Below are 17812 nucleotides of genomic sequence, written 5' to 3' on the forward strand. Positions count from 1 at the left end.
GCAGACGTGCCTGGGGAGGGTCCGCTGGTCCCGCAGCTCCGGTGGACCTCCCGCAGGCACGCCTGCGGATGCTCCACCGAAGCCGCGGGACCAGCGGACCCTCCTCAGGCACGTCTTCGGATGCTCCACCGAAGCTGCGGGACCAGCAGACCCTCCGCAGGCACACCTGCTGGAGGTCCACCGGAGCCACGGGACCAGTGGACCCTCTGCAGGCATGTCTGCGGGAGCTCCACCGGAGCTGCCTGCCACCCTCCTGTGGCACGCCACCCCAAGCACGCACTTGGCGCGCTGGGGTCTGGAGCCGGCCCTGGCTATGAATCTTTCTTACCCTCACTGCTGACTTTCCTCATATGGATCACATTTTGGAGGGAGCACTGACAAGCAAGGTTTACATCTCCTTGGGAGTCCCTCTTCAGCACAAACAAACATTGATGGCTCCCTAACTTGCATAGGAACCGCACCCATCTAGTCTGGTATCCTGTCTTAGACAGTAGCTGGTTCCAGATGCTTTATGGGAAGGTGTAGGTGCAGTGGGCAGATGTGGGTTAATCTTCCCCCAGCACCAGGTCCCATCCTTGTCTCTATCAGAGATTGGCTTAAGCCCTGAAGCACAAAGTTTAATATTGTTGCCTCAGCACAAGTGCCTAGCCGATATGCAAGGCTTGGCTGTAAGGATTTGAAATTAGTGACATGGATCAGGTATTTCTTTGTGTACATTCTTTATAAATAGAGATTGCACCAATGTCCTGTTTTCCTGAACACAATAGGAACAAAGCTGACACTTCGCTTGCTCACAATTTCCACACCTACCTTTCCAGCCAAGCACCTCTGTCTCGACTCCCCACAACTGCAGGATTCCTGCTCACTTCCTCATTTTTCTGACTCTAGTACACACAGCTGCAACCGGTTAATGCCTGGGTCACTGTAGTTGCAATCAATCCCTAGGGAAATCCTTCAGCCCACATGGGTTAGCTGCTCATTGGCCTAGTACCTCGTGTGGTGGCTTCCAATGGCTCCAGCTACCTAACTCCATAAACGATATTAATTGCTTTTTCCACTTGCTGCACTCTCAGCAAGTTTGCAGATGACACTAAACTAGGAGGAGTGGTAGATATGCTGGAGGGTAGGGATAGGATACAGAGGGACCTAGACAAATTAGAGGATTGGGCCAAAAGAAACCTGATGAGGTTCAGCAAGGACAAGTGCAGAGTCCCGCACTTAGGACGGAAGAATCCCATGCACTGCTACAGACTAGGGACCAAATGGCTAGGCAGCAGTTCTGCAGAAAAGGACCTAGGGGTTACAGTGGATGAGAAGCTGGATAGAAATCAACAGTGTGGCCTTGTTGCCAAGAAAGCTAACGGCATTTTGGGCTGTATAAGTAGGGGCATTGCCAGCAGATCGAGGGATGTGATCATTCCCCTCTATTCGGCATTGGTGAGGCCCCATCTGGAGTACTGTGTCCAGTTTTGGTCCCCACACTACAAGAAGGATGTGGAGAAATTGGAAAGAGTCCAGCGGAGGGCAACAAAAATGATTAGGGGGCTGGCACACATGACTTATGAGGAGAGGCTGAGGGAACTGGGATTATTTAGTCTGCAGAAGAGAAGAATGAGGGGGGATTTGATAGCTGCTTTTGGCCACCTGAAAGGGGGTTCCAAAGAGGATGGATCTAGACTGTTCTCAATGGTACCTGATGACAGAACAAGGAGCAATGGTCTCAAATTGCAGTGGAAGAGGTTTAGGTTGGATATTAGGAAAAACTTTTTCACTAGGAGGGTGGTGAAGCACTGGAATGGGTTATCTAGGGAAGTGGTGGACTCTCCTTCCTTAGAGGTTTTTAAGGTCAGGCTTGACAAAGCCCTGGCTGGGATGACTTATTTGGGAATTGGTCCTGTTTTGAGCAGGGGGTTGGACTAGATGACCTCCTGAGGTCCCTTCCAACCCTGATACGCTATGATTCTATGATTCATTTAGCCTGAATCTGCCCTCAGTCCTCATCCCTAGCCAGCTCCCAAAACTGAAAACCCCTCCAGCCCCATCTCCTCTGCTGAGTTCCTTTCCCAGGCCAGGAGGTCACCTGATCTTTTTGTTCTCCCACACCTTTAGCATCCCCTTGCAGGGGGGAAGGGCCTGGCCATTAGTTGCCATGGAGACAGAGTGTCAGTGATTTATGCACACTGGCCTTTATCCCACCACCTAGAGACTTAAGAAATGCATAGGGGAAACTGAGGCACCCAGACAGTATTCAGAGGAAACATTAAGAACAATCCAACTTTGTCACACCCATCCAAAGCTTTTATCCTAATTCTGGATAGTTTGATATCCATGTAAATGTCTGATCCCTCTTTGAACCTTGCTACTTCTTTGCCTCAGTGTCTTTCTGTGGCAATGAGTTCCACAGCCTAACTGTTCATTGTGGGACAAAATCTTTTGTTTTTATGTTTTAAATTTGTCACCTTTACCTTTTGTCCCTCCCCCCCCCGTTAAGTTATGAGACAAGGACAAGAGAAGTTCCTTAGCTACCTTCTCTAGAGCATTATTTTATACAGAGAACATTAATCATATCCACTCTGTCAGCTGCTTTCTAAAATAAACAATCGGAATCTCTCCATATGAGAGTTTTTCCATGCGCTCAAATTTCTGTACTCTCTAATTCCATTCACCATCCATGGATTCTTACTTTTGCGCTAGTCTCCTTCCTTTTCCCCTCTCCCATACCAACCATCTCAATTCACAGGTCGTTGTTTTGGTTACATGATGGTTAAGTTATGTGATCACTGCATGCTTGCAGTTCTGATTACCACTGCGCTATGTGGGTTAGCCACTTGGTGGTGTTACAAATAAACTGTTTGTTTCAAGGGGCCTGGGCCACTTGGAATCTAGTCAGTTTAAAAACGTTTATACAGTCATTTCTGCTACTGTCCCTACCCTGAACCTTGCAGTCATTTTTTGTGAGTTTCATAATCACACTTCCCTAACTCTTTAAAAAACTGCTGCTTATTTCCCACAGCCCTTGTGGCTGTGGGAAAACTAACTACAGTAGGGATAGCTCAGTGGTTTGAGCATTGGCCTGCTAGCGCCAGGGTTGTGAGTTCAATCTTTAGGGGGAATCTGGGGCAAAAATCAATCCTTTGTCCTGCGAGTGAAGGCAGGGGGCTGGACTCGATGACTTTTCAAGGTCCCTTCCAGTTCTAGGAGATAGTTATATCTCCAAATATTAAAACTGACTATGCAAGGGAAGCTGACTGTACACAAAGGCTCACTTCCTTAGAAGTATTTAGGCACCTAACTTCCATTAGGAAGCCAAAAATGCACAAAGGATACTGCAGAGATTTATCTTATGAAGTTGTTTGAGTTAGTCATGTCTCTCGTCTTGACTGTAATGAGAGTAGGTAATACAGTTCAAACCAAAGGGAATTTAACTATGCAAACCATAAGACAAAAAGTGGGATTTTAAAAAATCCCAAAGACTTTTTAATTTGTCCAGAAGGAATGCTAAGTCCTTAGAACAGAAGCTGATAACTATACATTTAGAGAGTATGATGGCAGTTCATACTGACTGCACTGGCTAGTAGCTCACTTGTTTTAAAACCACTGAAAATCTGACTTGAGACTTTGATTTTTTGTTTTACATAGTAGTGATTCCGCCAGTGCCATACCCATATCATCCAGCACCCCCTCCCACTGTCAGCGAGGTGGGAGATAGTGGCAGCATTGCTCCGCCTTACTCCTACGATCCCAACGGCAGTGATCTACCTCAAGGTAAGAGGGATGCATTCTCTAACAGTGCACGCTCCAGATTGTATATCCTACAGCAGTGGTCTCCAACTTTTTTACAGCCAAGATCACTTTTTGAATTTCAGTGCAACCCAGGATCTGCCCTGACCCGCTCACTCCATTTCCCCCTCTCTCCCACCCGTCGCTCACTCTCTGCCATCCTAACTTACTTTCCCCAGACTGGGGCAGGAGATTGGGGACCGGGAGAATGAAATGACAGGCTAATAGTGAAGATAGTGATGTCTGTGGAACACTGGAACAGCAGCAAATGCAGGGGGGAGGCAGTTTTTGTTTACAATGCTCTTTTAAGTATATAGAACCCAGAATAATCTTCAGTAAAATATAGCCACAGTGTGACACCTGCCAGACAAGCAGCAGTGAGGCTAGTGAGATTCATCTATAAATACAAGACAGTAATAGTCACCAAGAATTTAGCGTCACCTTACAAGACCTCAAGAAATAGTTTTCTGGATAAGAATTTTACTAGTGCAGTCTCAGAGGCTCTGTCTGGAATGCTAATGCAGGGAGTCCCGTCAACTTACTTTACACTTCTCGTTCTGGTGGAGTACCGGAGTCAACGGAAAGTGATCTCCGTTCCATTTAGCGGGTCTTCACTGGACCCACTAAATCGACCCCTTCCCTCCCTGGGTCGATCAATCACCGCAGCGTCAATCCACGGAAAGTGTAGACATACCTTGAGAGTCAGGCAGTGGAGGGTCAGATAAATGGGATTCTACTTCTTACAGTTATCCCCCTGGCCCAGAGAAACAAGCTAGTTAATATGGAAAACCATTAATTGTTCATTTGAAATTACAGATCTTTAGGAAGTTTTAGGTCCACGTTTTCTAAAAAGACTGTTTTAGGTGCCTTAAATGTTGGTTGCCCAATTTGACAAACTTCAACAGGCTTTGATTTTCAGAAAGTGTTTGTTTGAATCCTGAACCTCTGAAAATCAGGCCCTATTGAGTGCCCAGAATATCTAGTCACTTTGGGAAATCTAGGCCATGGTAATTTCTACTTTAATATATTATCATTTGTTTTAAGATTTGTAATAGCCGCTGATGGATTATAGTATCAGAGGGGTAGCCGTGTTAGTCTGGTTCTGTAAAAGCAGCAAAGAATCCTGTGGCACCTTATAGACTAACAGACGTTTTGCAGCATGAGCTTTCATGATGCAAGTCCGAAGAAGTGGGTATTCACCCACGAAATCTCATGCTGCAAAACATCTGTTAGTCTATAAGGTGCCACAGGATTCTTTGCTGCTTTTGATGGATTATAGTCGTTCTGTGAAGAGCATCATTGAGCAAACAATTTATAGCAATACATTCATTTTAGTTTTTCTTATTAATGTTACTTGTTAATGTATTACTTGTCAAAATGGTTAATCCAGTTTTTATTGTGCTAAACTGCAGAGATTGTTTACAGATATGTGCTAACTTCGAGAATATCACCTTTGAAAACAATTTGAGTCAGATTCTTTCTAAAAATACATTCAGAAAAAGTAATGTTGTCCGATGAACAATTTTATTTTTATTCATTTACATAGTTTTAACAAGACCACAAACAGATGTCCGTTTCTGGGTGGTTTTTTGTCCACAATCCTTAATAATTATAGTATGTTTTCTAATTTCAGATACAAAGGTAGTGCAGTATTATTTTAATTTGGGATTGCAGGTAAGTGCTTGTCAGATATGGTATGGTAAACCGCTTGTACAATATCACCTATCTTGACAGATGCATTGATGTGCCTGAATAGGGCTTTTAAGTGTTCTGAATATGCTTCCTGTGCACTTGGCTATTAGTACATGCATGTGTGCATGGAGGAGACTAAGCTTACAATGCAGGAAGTTTGAGTTGTAAATTGTGAAACTCATAAAGAGCATTTACATGTAGTGAGTTTCATTTCAGTGGCTTTCTGAAGATGGGTGGGTAAAGCATTGTTCTTCCCATTTATATGGAAAGGGTGGGTAAAACAGAGAGAAGTTTAAGGTTAAGAGCGTGGTCACGTGCCTGTTGAAATCAGTGGGAAAATTCTCCTGGGCCCATGTGTCTTGCCCAAGGCAATTGAGCAAGTCAGCAGGACAGAAACCAGGCGCCTGATTTTGATCTCGACTACAATTAAGTCCATGGTAAGTCCTAACTCCCAGCTGATGCTCAAACGGCCATGTGATCTAGTTGACTTTAGCATTATTAATAATCCAGGGTTGAAACTTGAGCATTATTCTCCAGGTGTGGGGCCCCAGTGCTCAGGGTTCCTACTGACTCTATGGCCTTACCAGCCACCCTATGGTGGTAGAGGGTTCTTGGCACCTGTCAGGATAAGGACCTTACAGGATGCAACAAGACATTCTGCATGATAGCAATTACTAATAAATAGAGGGTAAATTACTGGCAAGACCTTCTCTATATTTATTGGTATGTGGCACACCAAAAATGGCGGTATGAGATTGTTGTGCTCAGCAGGTGGTAATGCCAGCACTGGAATTGCATCTGCCCTCTGATTCTGATGAACTAGATAATGCTGATATGCTGTGGACTAAGGCCCGTGCCAGCCTCTCCTGCAACAGAAAAACCTCAAAATGCCTTCTTTTCCTATATGATAAAATGGGGGGGGGACATTTTTAATTCTTCGGGAGGGTATAATACAGTTGAGAAAAGTGCTCGGGGAGAGGCGTTGTGGTGACTTTCTGGCAGTCTGCAAGATGTAATGTGTACAACATTGTTAACCATTTTCTGGAAATGTTAATGGCTCAGTGCTACTGAGGTGGGGGGGAGGAAAGTACACACACACGGACTCTAAAACGTCTCTCCTTACTTTGAATTTCCTAAGTATTACCATCAGAGCTATTGGCATTCCATGGCGTACAGGCAACAGGCACCACTGCCACCACCTGCAGAAGCTGACTCACCATACACCGAGCCTGCCCCCGTGGTGGAGCAGTCAGTACCTTGGCTGTACACTGACGTTGGGAGGAATGGTCTCCAGCAAGTTTCCCCAGAAACATCAAATGGTTAGTATTTTCGGCTGACCATTTGTGTATGTGAGTGTGAGCCATTAAGTAGAAATGGGCGTCTTATTGTTGATTTACCAATTGACACAGCATAGTTGATTGATATGGTCCTTTTTCCTTGCTTTGTCAACTGAAATTTCAGACCAATGTGACTAACTGTTGTAGCTCACTGGAGTAGTGTAACGGGCCTCTTTACATTTCCCATTAGAAGAGACAAATGATGAATTGCATATAATGGCCTCTGGAATTGGTGAAAACACGTGTGTGTGTGTGGGGGGGGGGGGTGTTAAAATTGAGTTCTAATGTAAAATTAGGATAATGTATGGCCCTGTATAGGTGGGTGACAGGAGATAGTGTCTTCTATCATTTTTTAAATTATTGTTCGTTACCTACAGCCAGGGATAGATGCTGGCAAAAAATCAGAATTGACTGTGTGAGCCCTACTCCTTTATAGGTTATTTTAGGGTTGGGTGTCTGCTGTTTTTGATATATTACTTAAGTTTATGATTTAGAATTGCTGATATTCAGGGCTAGGTAACCCCAGCAAGAAACAAAAAATATATTTTTGGCTTGACCTTGGTAGACCGTAGCTGCTTTTCTAGACGGGCCTTCTTTTTCCAAAGCTGGGCGGGATGTCGAGTGTTTAAAATTGTGTGGGCCTCGTGATGGTTTTTTTCTTTTCTTACCCACACACAACAAACCACAATGATGTTTGTATTTAAAAAAAAATCCTACATTTTGAGTACTAGTAGCCTTTCCCTTATGTTTTTTTTAAAAAAACTGAAGACTGGAGCCATGGTTATTGGTCTCTGTTCGATGTCTTGGCTGTCTAAACAGCCATTATCGCTGGCTCTCTTCCACTGTGTATAAAGTTACAGCAACAGTTAGCTCAACCCAACAGTTTTGTAAGAGGCATATAGTTAAGGGTGGGTGGCAGGGGCTGTGTTAAATGAGTAGAAGATGTCAAAGTTCAGATGTCTGGCCTCATTAAAAAGTCTCTGATATTGGGCTAATGGAGTAAACATGGTAGAAACTGGCATATCTTTGTCATAAGTATTAATTGATCAATGACAATTACACAGGCTTGCAGTTCTGCTGCAATTATAACCTATTCTATTAAGTTTCTTTACCCCATATCCATCATCATAGTATCTAGTCAGAAGTTACAAAGAAAGGTGTTCTTCGACTTTGTTTTTTAAATCCCCTACTGTCCTGCAGCTCCCCAGAGAAGTTCAAAAGGGGATCTGCCCTTCCTCTGAGCCTCAACAAAAAGAAATACAATCAATAGGCAATGAATACTTAACCAGACCTGGAACACCTCTGTGAGTGAGCTGGTTGCCTTCCAGACTTACTCAAGAGCTGAGATGGTCTTCTTGTCAGTGTACACATCATATGGGCATAAATTATTATTTATCTAGATATGTTCTGTTTTGTCAGTGTCATACAATTGTTTCAATTGTAATGAAAATGAAGGACTGCATAAAAATGGCCAGAATGTTAAAATATGTCACCTGTGTGTTTTTCAGGTACTTTCCAAAATGTAGAGCCTCCACCTCAATTCCACGGAACAGTATGTTATCCAGTAGTGACAGATCCCTATGGCCAGCCATCTCCACCTGGGTTTGACTATCGCGTCTCTTTAGTACCTGCCTATCATTATGTTAGCACTTGGCATCCTGCAAATCCCTCCTATGGTAATCCTTCACAATTCCAAAATACTGTAAATCCTATTCAGATGCATCAAGTCAGCTATGTTACCCCGCCGAGTCCTGTATTCCATTATGGACATCCAAGTATGTAAGGCAAAGTGACGTCAACTCACTTCCTGCACTAAAGTTTTCTTGTTTTCTCTGTTAATGGATGTTGTAGTGGCTGCTAAGCTGTTTTGTGTGTTTCATTTACATGTTTCTCTGTGGCTTTATATTAATGGTAAAAATCTGTTTAAAACTTGAATATTGTTTTAGTAGAGTGTATTGGAAAGTAAAACTATTGTACAGCAAAGAACATGAAGCAACTGTACATAATCTATAACAATGCAATTTCTTTCATGCTGGTATATATACACTATCACTTACCTTCATCAATAAGTACAATGTATGGAGGAGTTAGTCTTGCACAAGAGAACGATGCATCTGACATATTATACCAGTTTGCTTGTAATGGTAACCTACTTCATCACTTAAGCAGGAGAATGGTTGGGTTCTAGTCCATTTGAGGAAAGTAATTACTGTTGAAATAGGCCACTTTTCTCAGTCCTGAAGAAAACATATCAGTCAGGTGTGTTCTCCAATAGTAACTACTGATTTGTAATAGCAGCAAAGAATCCTGTGGCACCTTATAGACTAACAGACGTTTTGCAGCATGAGCTTTCGTGGGTGAATACCCACTTCTTCGGATGCAAAGAGTCCTCCATGTCAGGATCGCGGTCCCGTGGTCAGCATCGCTTCTGGCACTGCTGCTCCTCCCAGTCCGGGGACAGTGGCAGGTCGTATGTCAGCCCAGCCTCCCTTTGTAGTCATCCATCAATAGGCTGAGCCAGGTGCACCAGGCCCCGTGGCCAGCCCAATGGTACCAGTGGGTACTGTGGCCCCCAAGACAGCCACTGGTGGGGGCTCGCTCGGTGGCTGGAGCCTCAGAAGGACCATCGGCCATCCTCTCCAGACCTCAGAGGAAGGGGTCGGTGGGATGTACATCCTCCGCGCCGTGCCCAGAGACTGATCACATGGTGGACCCTCCAGTGCCGGTGGACACACAAAGTACCATGCTGGCCTCCTCGCCCTCCCTGGATGAGGCGATTACGGTTCTGCCTCCCTCCCCGCAGGAGGACTTTAGGGCCCACCAAGAACTCTTACAAAGGGTGGCATCAAGCCTCCAGCTCCAAGCAGAGGAGATGGAGGAACCCTCGGACTCCGTGTTTAATGTGCTGTCCTCCTCGGCACTGGACAGGGTGGCCTTGCCTCTCCATGAAGGGGTGGCAAAAATTTCAAATGCCCTGTGGCAAACACCGGCCTCACTGGCCCCCATCTCTAAGAGAGTGGAACACAAGTATTTTGTACCTGCCAAGGGGCATGGATACTTATACACCCACCCTGCTCCTAACTCCCTGGTGGTCGAGTCGGTCAACCACAGGGAACGGCAGGGCCAGCCAGCCCCTACCCCCAAAAATAAAGATTCATGGAGGCTGGACTCTTTTGGAAGAAAAAATGAATTTGCTCTCGAGCTTCCAGGTATGGGTGGCTCTCCTGGGCTGGTATGGATTCTATCTGTTGGGTTCCCTGCCCAAGTTCGAGGACTCCCTCCAGGAGTGCGACAGGAAGGAGTTCAAAGCGCTGGTGGAAGAGGGTACAGCGGCTGCCAGGGCAACCCTGCAGGCAGTTTCGGATGCAGTGTCCAGCGAGGCGCATGCTGCCATGCAGGATCTCCCATTTGACAGCAATGCTCTGTTTGTGGAACAAACGGATACAAAGCTACATGGTCTGAAGGACTCCCGCATGACTCTCCAGACTCTGGGTCTCTATGTTCCGGCTCAACCTAACAAGTTCAAGCCGCAGCAGACTCGCGCTCAGGCCACCCACCGAAAATACAAAACCGCTTATAAAAAGTCGCGGGAGTATAAGAGGTGCCCACTGAGGCAGTCTCGGCCTGCCCCCAGCCTGGGTCCTCCAAGGGCAAGCAGGCAGGGAAAAGGCGGTTTTGATGGGACTCCTGGGGGCGCCCCGCTAGTTCTCATCAGGGATCCACCATCAATAAAGTTTCCCTTCTCCAATCGGTTTTGTGCTTTCCTCCCAGAATGGTCACAGCTGACCTCAGACTGATGAGTTCTTAACACCATCTTCCGGGGCTACACCCTCCAGTTTACTTCCTCCCCGCCCAACCGCCCCCATCCCGCCTGGGGGACCCCTCGCACAAGGCTCTGCTTGAGGAGGAGGTGGGGCAGCTCCTGGGCCTAGGAGCGGTGGAAGCAGTACCGGGGGAGTTCAAAGGCAAGGGGTACTACTCCCGCTATTTCCTTATCCCGAAGGCCAAAGTGTGGCTCAGGCTCATCTTGAACCTGCAAGGCCTGAACCAATACATGGTGAAGCTCAAGTTCCGCATGGTCTCACTGGCCTCCATCATCCCTTTCCTGGATCCCGGGGACTAGTACACTGCCCTCAATCTGCAAGACGCGAACTTCCACATCCGCATATTCGAGGGACACAGACGCTTGCTCCATTTCACGGTTGGACAAGAGCACTACCAATTTCCAGTCCTCCCGTTTGGCCTGCCCACTGCCCCCAGGATATTTACAAAGTGTATATTGGTGCTGGCGCCAGGGGGTTCCAGATCTTCCACTATCTGGACAACTGGTTGGTCAAGGGCAGCTCCTGGTCGCAGGTGTGGGATCACGTGGTGCTTCTTCTGTCCACGTGCACCACTTTGGGCCTGTTGGTAAGCAACACCAAGTCCACGTTAGTCCCAGTTCAATGCATAGAGTTTATTGGGGCGCTCCTGGACGCCTCGTCGGCCAGAGCCTCCCTCCCACTGGAGAGGTTTGAGACCCTGAAGGGGTTCATCGACACGGTCACAAGGTTTCCGGTGACAACAGCAAGAGCATGCCTCGAGTTCTTGGGTCATATGTCAGCGTGCACGTATGTGGTCCAGCATGCCAGACTCAGGATGAGGCCCCTCCAGCTCTGGTTGGCCTTAGAGTTCTCTCAGGCCAGGGACAGGATGGACAAAGTCCTCATGGTACCCGAGCCAGTGATTACCTCCCAACGGTGGCAGTCCTCTCTGAGAAACATACTCCAAGGGATCCCATTCAGGGGCAGGGCCCCGTCGCTGAAGCTGGTGTCCAATGCGTCGGATCTGGGATGGGGGGCCCATGTCGGGAATGGTCAGACCCAAGGTCTATGGTCAGCTCAGGATCTGACCCTCCACATAAACGTCAAGGATCTCAGGGTGGTGCAGCTGGCATGCATGGCCTTCCGCTCGCACCTGGAGGGCCGGGTGGTCAGGGTCCTCATGGACAACATTGGCCTCGACGTTCTACATCAACAGGCAAGGCGGGACCCGATCCTCTGCCACGAAGCCCTCAGGCTGTGGGACTTTTGTATAGTCCGTGACATCTGCCTGCAGGCTTTCCATCTGCCGGGCGCCTGGAATGTGCAGGCCGATCGCTTGAGCAGGGACTTCTCCCCTCAGCACGAGTGGTCTCTCCACTCAGAGGTGGTGCACAGACTTTTCCAAGTGTGGAGAACTCCCCAGGTGGACCTGTTCACGACTTGTCAGAACCATCGCTGTCCCCGGTTTTGCTCCAGGGGGGCCCTGGGATGGGGCACTATCTCTGATGCCTTCCTTCTGTCCTGGTCAGGCCAGTTTCTCTATGCCTTTCCCCCATTCCCACTGATTGGCAAGGTCCTGGAAAAGATAAAGATGGACAAGGTCCAAGTCCTTCTGCTTGCCTCGGCCATTGTACCAGCATTGGTACAGGACCCTGACAGGCCTGGCGGTTGCCCCGCTGTGGCTGTTGCCGTCCCGCCTGGACCTGCTCTCCCTGGACCAGGGCCGCCTTCTCCACTCCAATCTAGCGGCACTCCACCTGATGGCGTGGCTGCTGAATTGTTAGGTAGGGAGGAAAGGACGTCCTCAGAAGGGGTTCAGCGCGTCCTCCTAGAAAGCAGGAGGCCCTCCACACGCTGAGCCTACTTTGCAAAGTGGTCTCAGTTTTCCAGATGGACAGACGAGTGGGGCATTTTCCCAGTGGCTGCCACAATCCAATTTATTCTGGACTATCTCCTCCACCTTAGATCTCAAGGCCTGGTGCCCTTGTCAGTCAAGGTGCACTTGGCGGCCATATCGGCCTTCCTCCCGCTGGTGCAGGGCCATGCGGTATTCTCCTATGCTATGACTGGCCGATTCCTTAGGGGGTTGGATCATCTCTTCCCATATGTTGAGCCCCCTGTCGTACAGTGGGACCTAAACCTGGTGTTGGCCCATCACACAGGGCCCTGGTTTGAGCTGCTAGCCATGTGCTTCTGGTCACACCTCTCATGGAAGGTGGCCTTCCTGGTTGCAATCACATCAGCTAGGTGGGTCTCGGAACTCAGGGCCCTGACCTCCGAGCCCCCGTACACAGTTTTCATAAGGATAAGGTTCAGCTCCGCCCACACCCTTCGTTCTTCCCGGAGGTGGTCTCTGCCTATTGCATGGGTCAGGACATTTTTCAGCTGGTCCTCTGCCCCAAGCCCCATGCATCCAGTGAGGAGCACCGCCTCCACACACTGGATGTGAGACGGGCTCTGGCCTTTTACCTGGAGCAGACTAAGCCATTCAGAAAGTCCTCACAACTGTTCATCCGGACAAGGGCATGAAAGATCGGCCGATCTCCACTCAGCGGCTCTCCAACTGGATCACCTCGTGCATTGGTACCTATTATGATCTGGCGGGAATCCCTCCGTCACCAATTGTGAGGGCGCACTCAACTCGGGCGCAGAGCTCGATGGCTGCCTTTTTGGCCCATGTCCCCATTCAGGACATTTGTGGGGCCGCCACATGGTCTTCAGTTCACCTTGCATTATGCAATCGTCTCCCAGACCACGGATGACGCTGGGTTCGGCAGAGCTGTGCTCCATCCCGAGAACTTGTGAACACCTACCCACCTCCAACAGCTATAGTTCGGAATCATCTACTGTGGAATACACATGAGCGAGCAAGCAAGCACTGGAAGAAGAAAAGACAGTTACCTGTTCCATGACTGGTGTTCTTCGAGATGTGTTGCTCAGGTGTATTCCACATCCCGTCCTCCTTCCCCTCTGTCGGAGTTGTCTGGCAAGAAGGAACTGAGGGTGGGGGTAGTGCGCAGCTCCCCTTATACTGTGCCATGGAGGCTCCACTCCAGGGGTCGCTGGGATACTCCCCACCCCCGCCACACACACACAGGTACTGCTAAGGGAAAACTTCTGGCACCGGTGCACGTGGCGAGCATGCACACTTACTGTGGAATACACCTGAGCAACACATCTTGAAGAATGCCAGTTATGGAACAGATAACTGTCTTTTACCAAACACTTGATGGAAGCTTGTATCTTTTGACATGTAGCTTGTCCATTTTCTTCTGCCTACTTGCTTGTTTCAAAGAGCAAGTTGTAATATTCAAAAAGGCACAAGTATTCTCTTTCTTCCCCTACCCTCCCCCGATAGGAAAGGAGAGGGGAAAGAGGTTACCTCTACACAAACCACTCCTCCTTGCAACAGGTTTCTTTAGTTCTTTAACCTTTTGAGTCATGTGACTGACGTGCTCTTTTGAGTGCATTTTTAACCTGCCTAATCTTTATAACACATTCAAATGTTTGTATCGTGGAGACATCAAATGCTTTTCTATGTCAGACAGCAACTCAGTCCATCACGGACACCATCTATTGCAACCAAAGACTGAATGGAACCCCTCGGAGGTGCTCAACTCTTCCTCCTAATGGTCATTGTTGAGCAGAATATGGAACTCCTTTACTTTGCCTTGTATCATGATATCCACCGCTACCACCCTTTGTACTGTCAGTGAGGATTGAACCTGATACATTCAGCACCAAAAGCACAAGCCTTTTTCTACCACATGGTTGATTTTAGATCAGACAGCCTGAGCACCTTTATTGAATACAAGCATGCATGCAGGGAGGGACAGCGTAACCCTACGCAAGAAGTGGCTGCCCTCCCTTCAACAAATTTCACCAAGCTTATAAAGGCTAAAACCACAAAGCATCACTTATTAAAATTCCCTTATTTGGGATCATTACTGCAAATTAAGCAAACTAGCTCAATTCTTTCCATATTGGGTTTTTCCTGTTATTGTACTTTGGCAGTTTCGTTGGTGGTTTGCCTATCTTTGGACACCTGCTTGCGGTTACTTTAGCAAAAAGTTCTTGCTAGACTCTGCATGTTATCAGCTGGGCATCCCAGGGCCTCTTGGTTCCTCTTTTCTGCTTTTACGCCCTGGTGCCCTTTATACAGACAAACATATTTTGCAGAAGTATTAAGCCTGTTGCTCATATATGGCAATTATTTTAGCTACACTTTTGGGCCTAGTAGGGCAAGGGGTTAAGGCCTACAAATTACGCCAAGCAGCAACGGGGGGGCCCATTGATCCCTATCAATAGTCATGGTAATAAGCCGCTGTTCTCTCTGTGGAGCAGTGGCTAGAAGGGGACATGAAACATCTAGCATGTTATACTTGGAAATATGTACAACCTACCACCTATGTAATTGGCATATGTAGTGATTGGAGGGGGAGGGCGGGAGAGTTTCCTTGAATGTGTAGTCCAAGTTTGGGCATGAAAATAACTTGGCTTTTAACTCTTCCATGGGGTCATACAGCGCCTTCACACTTGGCTTGTCTAGTCATAGGCTGGTAGAGCTCCAGGGGTTGTTGTTTTTTTTTCCCCTTAGTAGTAGTTAGTAACCTTATTGACAGGGCACTTATGTTGAGCTCCAAACAAAACCCATATTGCAAGGTATTGACCGTTTGGGGAATGATCACTTGGATCACAGGCTCTGAAATTTAAAGGGACTAACAACGAAATACCACAAGTACTGAAACCCTTATTTTACTTCTGTTTGCTACGGCTGCTTAACTATTTCAGAAATCCCACCTGTTTTGTTTAAATTGCACTTTTAGAAAATACTGCTTAGCTTAGGGGACACCTTAATCTACATTAGTACCACCAGATGCCTCCCTTGCAGCTGCTCCTGATCTTTACCATTCTTGTCTTCATCATACTCGTAGCCTGTGGTAAACTAGCCCGTTGGCCAACTCTTCCAAACCTGTTGCCACCTCAGAAGCCAGGAGCAGTAAACCAAAGTTCCTACAGTAAGCAGCATTTCCAGATCAGTTATCTGTTTTGCTCTGTGCCTAGCCTTCTGTTTAATTTTTCTGTCCTTATCAGTATCTCCCTGAATAGGAGGCAGTCTTTTCTCATGATATATTATAGAAGTGTGCTCCAACCAAAACCTTTGATCCAAACATTGAAGAGTGTTCAAATTAGAAAGCCAAATCTGTATTTTCCACATGGCTCCTTTCTTCATAATGGAAGGAGATGATAACCCTGGATCCAAACTTCAGATGGTTTGAAATTGGGATCCGGGTTTGATTGATTGACAGCTTGGATTCCTATCTGATTGTTTTCGGTGTCTATCTGAGCCTGAACATTAGGGTGTCTGGATTTCAGGGGTGAAATCCTGGCTGTATTGAAGTCAGTGGGAGTTTTGCCACTGACTTTGTTGGTGCTAGGACTTCACCCGATCTTAGGTCCAAATTCTGCAGTCCTTACTCAGGGAAAAGTTCTAATCTACTTCAAAAGGATTTTAATCTGAATGCAAACTGTTCTGTTCCTGTACCAGATATGGACTAGCTACAGAGCTTGGTTATACACACCAGCCATGTTCATCCTGAGATCTTTTAATGCTCTTCCAGGTATGGCAAAGTTTAGCTTTAAATAAGGTATTTACACACAGTACCACCTAGTAGCTAAACAGTATAATACAGATCAGTATTCAATGACACTCCCCCTTTCAGTTCTACATGCCTACCATTTACAGCAAAGAATCCTGTGGCACCTTATAGACTAACAGATGTTTTGGAGCATGAGCTTTCGTGGGTGAAACCCAACAGCTGGGTGCCTGCTATTTCGATCGCAGTTCTTGCCAAATCCTTCACCGTGCTAAAAGTACACTTCCCTGGAGTAGAATCATGTAGCAAACCACCCAAAATCTCAGCAGAGCTAGGCAGGAATAGCGTCTGCAAACATGGCCAGTTTACTCCTTTAAACTGGTGGCACAGGTGCCAGTTAGGAACCAGACATAAGCCTAGGTCACAGTCTCCGTTAGCTACCTGAGACGGGGGTTCTAAGCAAAAATAGTTATTTATTTTCCTGCAGCTCTCTCAGCTTCAACACTGGTTGTATTTCACACACCTTTGCAGTTCCTGCTGAGGGGTGACCGTGACATCACCAAAACCGCCCTTTTCTTCCCTCCACGTTGCCATAGTTAGGGACAGCATTTCCCAAACCACCGGATTAGCTCGGAGATGACTTGAGGAATAACCTCCTGTAGAGCTGAGACATACCAGGCTACAATCCAGACTAATGAGCAGCTCTATTACCCCTGCCCTGAAATCCTGGGTGCCTTACGATGCCTTGCTGAAGTAACTTCCACCTGGGCCACTCCCAAAGAGCCTTCCAGCAGGCAAGCCACACCCTGAGTCTCTGAGTGTAACTGCAGCCCCCCAGCCACACTGGGGTTACACTCTGTCTCTCCCCAGCCCTGGTTCTACTACACGGTGACCCCCCAATACACCCCCAGTCCCCCACATGCAGCTCCTGGACAGTACAGAATCTCTGAAGGCCAATAAACCTTTAGGAGAATAATATGTACGATTATTTCAAATAGTTATTCAGAAACGTCAGTTTAAACACACTGGCTTAGAAAGAGTTAGAGATTTTATATGCATACAGGCATAACATAAATGAGGCATAACAATCATAATTGGCTACAAGAAAAACAAAGATAAAATGCTTCCTAACGCATACTTAAGAAATTATCTTCGTTTCAAAGCCAATTTTTCTAAACACATGCTTCAGTAGTCTTCCTGACCCAACTCCCTAGGGCAGTTGTGTCATTTTGTCTTCTCAGGTGTGGAGAATGCAATAGGCAGGAAGAGATGTGTTTTGTGGCTGTCTGCCCCTTCTGTCCCTGGGGGAAAATGGTGACTAACAATTGCTTTGCAGTGGGAAGAAAAGCTTAAATGTGATGCCCCAAATTTGTTTGGACTACAGAACAGTGATTGGGGTCATATCAGGTCTTGAGGAAATCTGCTAAATTAACCTGTCTGCTATATAGGGGCTATTTTCTTTAATTTTAAAAATAGTTATAATTTTCCATCAAGACAGCTAATACAAGTTAGCTAACTCCATGGAACAGCCTAGTGGAATCAAGACCCAGATACATTTAACGTCCTCCCTCCATCACTCCTCAGCTGCAGGGAGAGGGGTCAC

The 17812-nt window shown here is 46.9% G+C and overlaps 1 pseudogene; it reads left to right on the top strand.

Annotated features, from left to right (window-relative positions):
* LOC123354623 overlaps positions 1 to 8592 on the top strand; it is a 43254-nt pseudogene extending 34662 nt beyond the window's left edge.
* Positions 8593 to 17812: the final 9220 nt, after the last annotated feature.

Source organism: Mauremys mutica, chromosome 22 (assembly GCF_020497125.1).
Source record: "Mauremys mutica isolate MM-2020 ecotype Southern chromosome 22, ASM2049712v1, whole genome shotgun sequence".
Lineage (NCBI taxonomy): Eukaryota > Metazoa > Chordata > Testudines > Geoemydidae > Mauremys > Mauremys mutica.